The sequence below is a fragment of the Cyprinus carpio genome, chromosome A22, assembly GCF_018340385.1.
Source record: "Cyprinus carpio isolate SPL01 chromosome A22, ASM1834038v1, whole genome shotgun sequence".
NCBI classification, from domain to species: Eukaryota; Metazoa; Chordata; class Actinopteri; order Cypriniformes; family Cyprinidae; genus Cyprinus; species Cyprinus carpio.
Genome location: NC_056593.1, coordinates 3,203,496 through 3,212,094, shown reverse-complemented (window position 1 = coordinate 3,212,094; position 8,599 = coordinate 3,203,496). Strand labels below are relative to the sequence as shown.

The window sequence follows — 8,599 nt, the reverse complement described above, 5'->3', positions numbered from 1 at the left end:
GCTACCTAACAAAAAGTTATGTTCAATGATAAACGATTGTTTTGTCCATTAAGAAGAGGTAATAAGGGCCAGATTGAATTATAGCATGTATGCAAATGTAGCTGTTAGAACTAGGAAGGGGTCAAGACTTTTGAGAGAATTCACATTAGTAGCCTTGAGTGTTTTCAGGCAGAATTAGTTTTCATTAGCCTCAACACGGGTAATGAGCCGGATATGTGACGGAAATGTTTCACATGTTTTGTTTTGTTCTGTGTTGTTCGAGGTGGGCGTCTGAGATTGGTAAGTGAGATAAAACATTTTCTGGTTTATTTAACAAAAAAAAAATCAGATTAATAAAAGATGCTGTTATACTCAGAAAGAAAAGGTTTTAAAAAAAACTGTCATGAGGCGCTACACTGTTTTGTACTAAAAAAAATATATTTTAAATAACTAATGGCACCGCCATTTAGGGATGTAAATGTAAAATGCTGTCCCTGCATGGAGCAAGGCTCAGAATGCAAAAAATGTATTTAAATTGCAATTCAAATAGATAAGCCCATTTTTTTTAATCTCTGTAAAAAAAAATTATATTGTTTTCACTAAATTATGTAACTTTATACATTAATTTTTCTCTACAGCAGGAGAACAAGTGAAAATATTACGCATGTGTTGCACACCCTAAAAGTTAATAAATCAAGGCATATCTAAATCTTTCTGTTGCACCAAATTTTACATTTAAAAATATGCAGATGTACATTTAAACCATTATTTTGATCCTGGGTTTATTTTTACATTTAAGGTAGATTAAATTGAATCCCATTGCTCCATTACTTTAAAGTAAACTCCTTAAGTCACATGACTGCAAACAAAACTGGTTTATATTTTTTAATGTATTAAATAGCCTGGAATATTTCATGTGAATATTATTATTTTTATTCAATAATCCACAAAACAGGCAGAGAGAAGCTCGGGAAACACAACCACTAACATTGAAGAGCCCAGACAAAGAACTGAACAAAACAGGGAATATACATACACAGACTAAATTGATAATTAATTAAACAAATATGTGAACGGGTTCATATATTAACTGGAAAACAAAACAGGCACCAACTAGGAAACACAGGCTAAACAGGGAAAGCAGTAGAAGAAAAACACAACAAAACTAAGCCAAAACAGAGTTTTTTTTAATAATATTTTATTTTATAATAATATTCCAGCAGTCTATAGGCACTGAAATGTTTTCTCTGTCTGTTTGATTCTCTGTAATGATAGAAGTTAACAGTTTACATCAGCAGTTTAAAGACAGTTGACATTTTACATATTTATATTTCTTTATCTGCAAGAAATAAACAGAATGGTACTGTCAAAAAAAAAAAAAAAAAAAAAGAAAAGAAAAGAAATGGAATGGAATAATAACAGCTGATTAATTAAAATGTCCTACTTTTGTAATTACCTTAATCTGTGTTTGTCATCACGGTATGTTTGGTGATTCAGTGTCAGTGATGGAGGGAGATTCTGTCACTCTAAACAACTGATCTTACTGAAAAATACGTGAAGAGGATGGTATACTGTGGAAATTTGGAGCTGAAAAGTCTCAAATAGCTTTAATTAACAGAAAGAAGCAAATCTTTTCCACATATAATGATACTGATTGTGAGATTCAGAGACAGAGTGAAGCTGGATCATCAGACTGGATCTCTGACCATCACAAACATCACAACTGAACATGCTGGAGATTATAAACTAGAGATAAGTGGAGAGAAACTGACATCGAATTAAACTCTCATTTCTGTCTATGGTGAGTAGAGATCATTTGTCTTGTTCTTCACATGTTCTTATTTCATTAAAGGAGTATTCAGTACAAGTTGAGCTCCATCAACAGCATTTGTGGCAAAATGGTCAAAAAAAAAAAAAGTATAGTATAAATTTAGGTTTTAAAGAGTTAAATTGGAAGTAAAGTCTTGGAAATAAAGTTATAAAACTTGATAAAAATATTTTAGTGATTTTTGTTTATACTGCTATTGTTTATGTACTGTGTCTTTACTACGGTATTTTAACATTTATTGATGGGTTCCATTGACTTCCATTGTACGTTTTTCACTGTAACACCAGTAGGACAAAAATAAATATTTCTTTCTTTATTTTATTATTATTTTGTATTTTTTTTTTTATTATTTTTTTTTTTTTTTGGTAATCAACATTATGATTCAAACCCTGTCAATTGAGCTTATCACTGGTACTGAAACCAGAATATTATGTAACTATTTACATACTGACATGTTTATTTATTTTATATTTTGAGATAAAAAACACTGACTGACTGTCAACACGCTGAACATTTACTCAACACATTGAGCTGAAAATAAGATTGTTTGACTAGATTTATCCAGGTTTCTGTTTGCTTCCTCATGTTTTCAGCTCGTCTGTCTGTCCCTGTCATCAGCAGTAACTCTTCACAATGTTCATCATCATCATCATCATCATCACAGCAGAATTGTTCATTGTTGTGTTCAGTGGTGAATGTGGGTCATGTGACTCTCTCCTGGTACAAAGGAAACAGTTTATTGTCCAGCATCAGTGTGTCTGATCTCAGCATCAGTCTCTCTCTACCTCTGGAGGTGGAATATCAGGATAACAACACCTACAGCTGTGTGCTCAACAATCCCATCAGCAACCAGACTCAACATCTGGACATCACTCAACTCTGTCACACATGTGCAGGTACAGCAGAGCTGTGTGTTTATTTACTGACCTGGTCTCTGTCTTCTGTTGTACATCAGACTGATTCAATCACTTACATTAATGTCTCTCTTTAACTCTCCTCCAGTCTCAGTCTCTCTGATCGTGCTGATCTATGCTACTAACTCTGATGTTCACTTATTGGTTGTTGATGTTGTTGGGGATTCTCTGCATCTACAAGAAATGTAGAAAAATTGACAAAGAAGGCAAGTGTTACCTTATGCTTTTAAACATAAATGATAACAAATAATAGTTTGAAAATAATCTCTAATTTTTTTTAGTAAACTGATTGCTCTATTATATCATTTTATTAAAATTATTCTCATAATTTTGCAGTTAACATCCTTTATATGAAAACAAATTAATATGTGTAGTTATTGGGTATATATCTATTTCTACAGCTCACAGTCATATCAGAATTCTGTTTATTTAATGATACTGAACGTAACTCTTCAGTCATCTCAGTCGCACAAAAACAAATTCTGCGTTTCACAAACTGCATCAATACTAAAAAAATAAAAAAAAAAAACAAATGTTTATTTTTAATAAAAAAATCTTTCTCCATTTTAAGAACATAATCCTACATGTGTAAAGATGCAGCTGGTGCGCAAATTAAAATCTATATGAATTATATGACTTCTGTTGTGTTAGTTGAGTCTAAATGCTGATTACATACAAAGAATGTAAATGAGTTTTGTTACATCTCAAGCAGGTTTGATTTTTGTGTAAAGAATGTCTCTCTAAATTTAATGATAAAACACATGCTCTTTTATGAACTTTTTGTATGTGGAAAACGTTATAGGCCGGAATTTTTATTTTTAAAACTGCTGTATTAAACATGTATTGCTTTAAGTTTTTAAGCATTATTAATAACACATATGTTGTGAAGAACCTGATGTAGTTGTCTAGGATTGAATTTAGTTATTTTAATGTATATTATTGTTGAAATAGATGAGACTTCTGCAGAAGAGATCAATTACACCATGCCGACATTCATCAAAACAAACACACACGAATCGGTAAGAAACTTTATTGTTAATTTGTTCAGTGTATTTGTAAAATTTCAGCAGATATAATTTTCAAATATAGTATAATTTCGGGCAGAGTCAGATGTAGATCATTGTGTGTGCTGTGTTTTTGTCTGTATAAAATGGAAGTCCATTTCCTCCTTAAAAAAAAATAAATACTCTAGCAAATCATAATTATGATATAAAAAGCCAAAATGATACCATTTTAAGTCATAATTATGAGATACTTTTTAATGAGATACCGTAATTATGAGATACAATACTAATTTTGACTTAGTATTTCACAATTTTGCCATTTTATGTCGTAATTATGATTTACCAGAGAAAGATATTTCTTTCTTATGTGGGAGAAATGGGCTTAAATGTTATAATGATCAATGGTTTAAATCTCACACACATCAGGACTGACAGATGTTTATAAAAGCCTTATGTTACTTAGAAAAAAACAATATAATACACTACACCCAGTACATTATTACATGTTATTAGTTGTTTATATTTAGTACAATCTTGTGATTATGCACCGATCATTAGGACAGGACGAGTTAGAGAGGACACAATCATGTGGATTATACACCAATCATGATGAGATGATGCCCAAACGTCAAGACCCAGATTGTGTGATCATTTTCACTAGAAACCTCCAGACTCTGACTCTGAGTCTACGGTTGAGTTTTGAGATTGTGAAAATCAACAGTTTGCATCAGGAAATTATATAGCAGGATCATTCTAAAGGGGTTTAAAGAATGATAATTAATAACGGATTAATGAAATGGTCTCCTAAAGCTTCAAAAGACTTTACCTTGCAATACAAGGACCTTTATGTAACTCTTCTAGCCAAATGGAGCCATTTTCATTTTGTACTCTCAGAGTTAAAAGTGCAAACCGTAGATGCAAACTACTCATCAAAAGCAATGGAACCCTTGCTGTGGTATTGATTATTTACATCTGTACAGAAATGTGGTTTGATCTGCTGGTACACAATAAGCTTGTGCATGAGAAAGAGTCTGCTGCTGGACGAATGTGTTTGATGTCTGTTTGTGAGTGTGTGTGAGGTGGGAAAAAGTGTGTCTGTCAGTAGCGTGTGGTTGAAGGGCTTTTTCCATTCCCGCTTACATAAAACCGTCGACTTCTGCTCTACAGATAAACCACTTAACTCTGTAATACTGAACCTATCAATGCTGATGTTTGACAAAAAGGTCTTAAATCAAGCAGATATATTACTGTGGACTATGAAAAAAGCATATACCAATGCACATATGCATCATGATTTTTATATTTATTTTAAGCAGTGCTATAGTTTCAGTAGTTATTTCCAGCTCAAGACGTCTTTCTGTGCAGAACTATTCTTGATAGCTTTTTTTTTTTTTTTTTTTTTTATAAAGGTCATATCCTGTTTTTTTTTTTTTTTTTTTTTTTTTTTTTTTTTCTGCCAATGTCTGGGTCATTTAAAAGAATAAATGCAATGTATGATTTATGATTTATGTTTGATGTATTTAGTTTTTATCAACTTTGAGTAGATTTAACAGGGCTCCTGTCCATAGTTAAAACAAATTAGGTCAAAACCTAAAATAAAATGGTTTTGGTTGATGCAATATGACACTGGTGGTTGTGGCCACACGTCAAAGGAGAACTCGCTCAAGGTGAAAGACAAAACATCTAATAGACACTAAATGTAAACTGTACACACTACACTTAATATTATTGTGACAGTTCATGTTTTGTTTGTTACTACAGTAAATAAGGAATTTTTTTTTTTTTTTTTGGTATGGAGTTTAATTGCTGGCCTACTTTGGCTAATTGTGTTATATAAAGTGGGCGATCTTTAAACTTCAGTAATTATACTCATTCATTAAATAAACTGAATTTCATTGGGCCTTCAGTTTATTTTAAGTATTTGTTGTTGCATGTGTTACAGTCACATTTTCAATGTGTTGGAGAGTTCATTTATCAATATCTTGACTTCCAAATATTCTGATATTCAGATTTAATCAAATTTAATGTCATCACAACATGTTCAATTAGTTGTTTTGCATTTTACACATGAACTGGACAGAACTGATGAATTTTACTCATAGCCTGGACTGAGATTTGGGGTTTGTAAATATTGCTGAATATATATATATATATATATGTGTGTGTGTGTGTGTGTGTGTGTGTGTGTGTGTGTGTGTGTGTTGGTAATATGTGTCAAAAAAATCACATGTTTTTAATAAATTAATATAAATTATGGATGGCCCACTTTACCTGAAAAGAAGTTTGTCTGGAGTGCATGAGCTCAAAATATTTATTGGTTTATACCTTGCAAATAAAACATTAACTGTATTCAAATTGAAATATTATAGCTGGACCTTAAGGTCTAAAAAAAATTAAAAAAAAAAAATTGGCCCAATTTACCTACATTCACCCAATTTTAGAATACCCAAGAAGAATACCGGGTTTCACAACTTTCAAAAAATGTAGCATGGGCTGCATCAGAAATTGCATACTATATAATAAAAGCAGCATGTGACAAAAGTAGTATGTCCAAATTCACATTAATCATAAAAGAGTAAAAGTACCTGAATGACCTTCTTCCGGCCGGTGTGGATCTCCACACTTGGCCACACATATCCTTCAAAGCTGTCATGTTTACTTAGGCTAAATAAAATCCTGCATATTTTTTTGGTTTAGGCTTAGGCTTTTAATCATTTATATATAATCACATATTTGGAGATTTTATAAGTTCCATCTGAATTGAACAGACCAATTACAGTGTGTTCACCAGCACTCTCTAAAAGAGCTGCTCCTTTCATGATGCCGATGATAAAACCATGCGATCCATTTGAATTCTATTGAGAACGTGACTATGGAGAAATTCAAACATGATGTAAAACTACACTTCACCCCCTTCATACACTTCATAACAGAAGCTCTTTTAAATACCAACATAACAGAACATTAAACATTAACATGTCTCCCCATTTTTTCATCTCGATAAAACTGCAACCAATACTAGAGCATCACCTAGTATCATAACCAGGAATCACCTCCACCATCTAATTTAAGTAGCCTATATTAAATAAATGTTTTAAGACACTGGGTTCATATTGCTGAGTTAAACAGTTAATTGATTAGATTAAATGTCAAATGTTGAATTCTTTTGATCTTTACACATTTCTACATTGATCTCCAGTTGTATGTTATTGATTAAAATAATAAATGGCGCCATCTAGTGTGTTTTTGAAAAACTGCAGTTAAACAGCATCAGCACTGTAAGCTCAACAGGAAACAGAACATTCTGCTGCTGGTGTTTTGACAACATATGTGACCTATCAAGATCTGCTTGTGAATGGTTTTAAGGGAAGGGTTAAGATTTGGGCTCTTCACTTTTAAAAGTGTTTATTCGAAATATGATTTCAAGTACATTTTACTGATTCTGGTGTTTGTGATGGTCAGAGATCCAGTCTGATGATCTAGCTGCAGTCTGTAAATGTAATACATGTAAACAAACAGCAGAAGAACATCATTGATTCACACATTCACTCATCAGACAAACAACCCGTAAAAAGTCTCAGAAGGCTCTATACTTTAGAGCTATCTGACAAGAACATGGCCACCTCTCTGATGTCTCATCTGTCAAGGTCTGGTGTTATGAGTTTACCCTGTACCAACGTCTGATGTGACTCTTGAAGCTGTGTGATATCACACTGACAGCAGCTGAGAAGATGGACTGCAAAGCCAACAGCTATATCTGCAAATGGCTGAGCCTCCTGCGATGCTTCTCCAACATGGCACTGTCCGGAAGAAACACCTCACAGCTTCCCCTGCAATCTATCAGCCTGGGCTATAAGCAAGAGAAAGTGAGGCTCCTGTTCATGCTAAGAAACTCACCTGACACCATCATCCAGAACTCCAAGGTTCAAGTCCGTTCTAGCAAAAAAGGAATGCAGCAAAGGTAGATGATCAGGCCATGAACTGGCTGAAGCATTAGGAGATCACTGGGTGGCTGCAGATAGGCAGGTTTGGCCTTGGATGTGGAATGGCTCCAAAGCTGTGGATCAAACTACAAAAGAGGAGAAGAGAAACCTGGTAATCTCAGGGGTAATTAAGATAGAGGAGGAGAACGACCTGCAAGATCAAAGCTGTGAGTCAGCAATGTCAGGACAATTGGCAACCTGGGAGGCAGTCGTAGACAGGACCATCACAAGGGCGGACATGTGAAGAATACCCCAAGTGAGGTTGAGCTTCACCATCCGGACCACATACAACACCCTTCCTAGTCGTCAGAACCTACACCCGTGGTATGTTTTGGAGGAGTCCTGTCAACTTTGTAAACCACAAGAAACCAAGCCTGTGGTTCATGCTATCTTCCTGCGAAGCACCACTGATGCAGGGCCGCTACAGATGGCACCACGACTGGGTCCTGCGCAAGCTGGCTGAAATCCTGGAAATATGCAGGCTGGAGGCTATTCTTGCAACACCACAGTGGCTGATCCAGTCTGTCAGGCAAGGAGGTAGGGCACACAGTAGCAGCATAGTGCAATGGTCCCTTCTCTCATCCTGAGCTGAGTGGAACATGAGTGTCGATCTCGAACCCCAGTTGAAGTTCAAGTACACAAGAACACCAAAGAACCAAATGATATAAGGAGCCCATATAAGCACATAAGAAAGAAAGAAAATCTAAAAATTTATAGCATGTGTACAGGCAACAGCAAAGAACTTTTTTACATTTTAGAGATGTCAAGTTGCAATACCGAACAGTACCACATGGAGATCCCAAAAAACCTAAAGCAACCGTCTGTTGACTGCATATATCTACAAACCCGATTCCAAAAAAGTTGGGACAGTGTACAAATTGTGAATAAAAA

The 8,599-nt window shown here is 34.4% G+C and overlaps 1 pseudogene; it reads left to right on the top strand.

Moving 5' to 3' along the window:
* LOC122134952 overlaps positions 1-7,690 on the top strand; it is a 19,511-nt pseudogene extending 11,821 nt beyond the window's left edge.
* Positions 7,691-8,599: the final 909 nt, after the last annotated feature.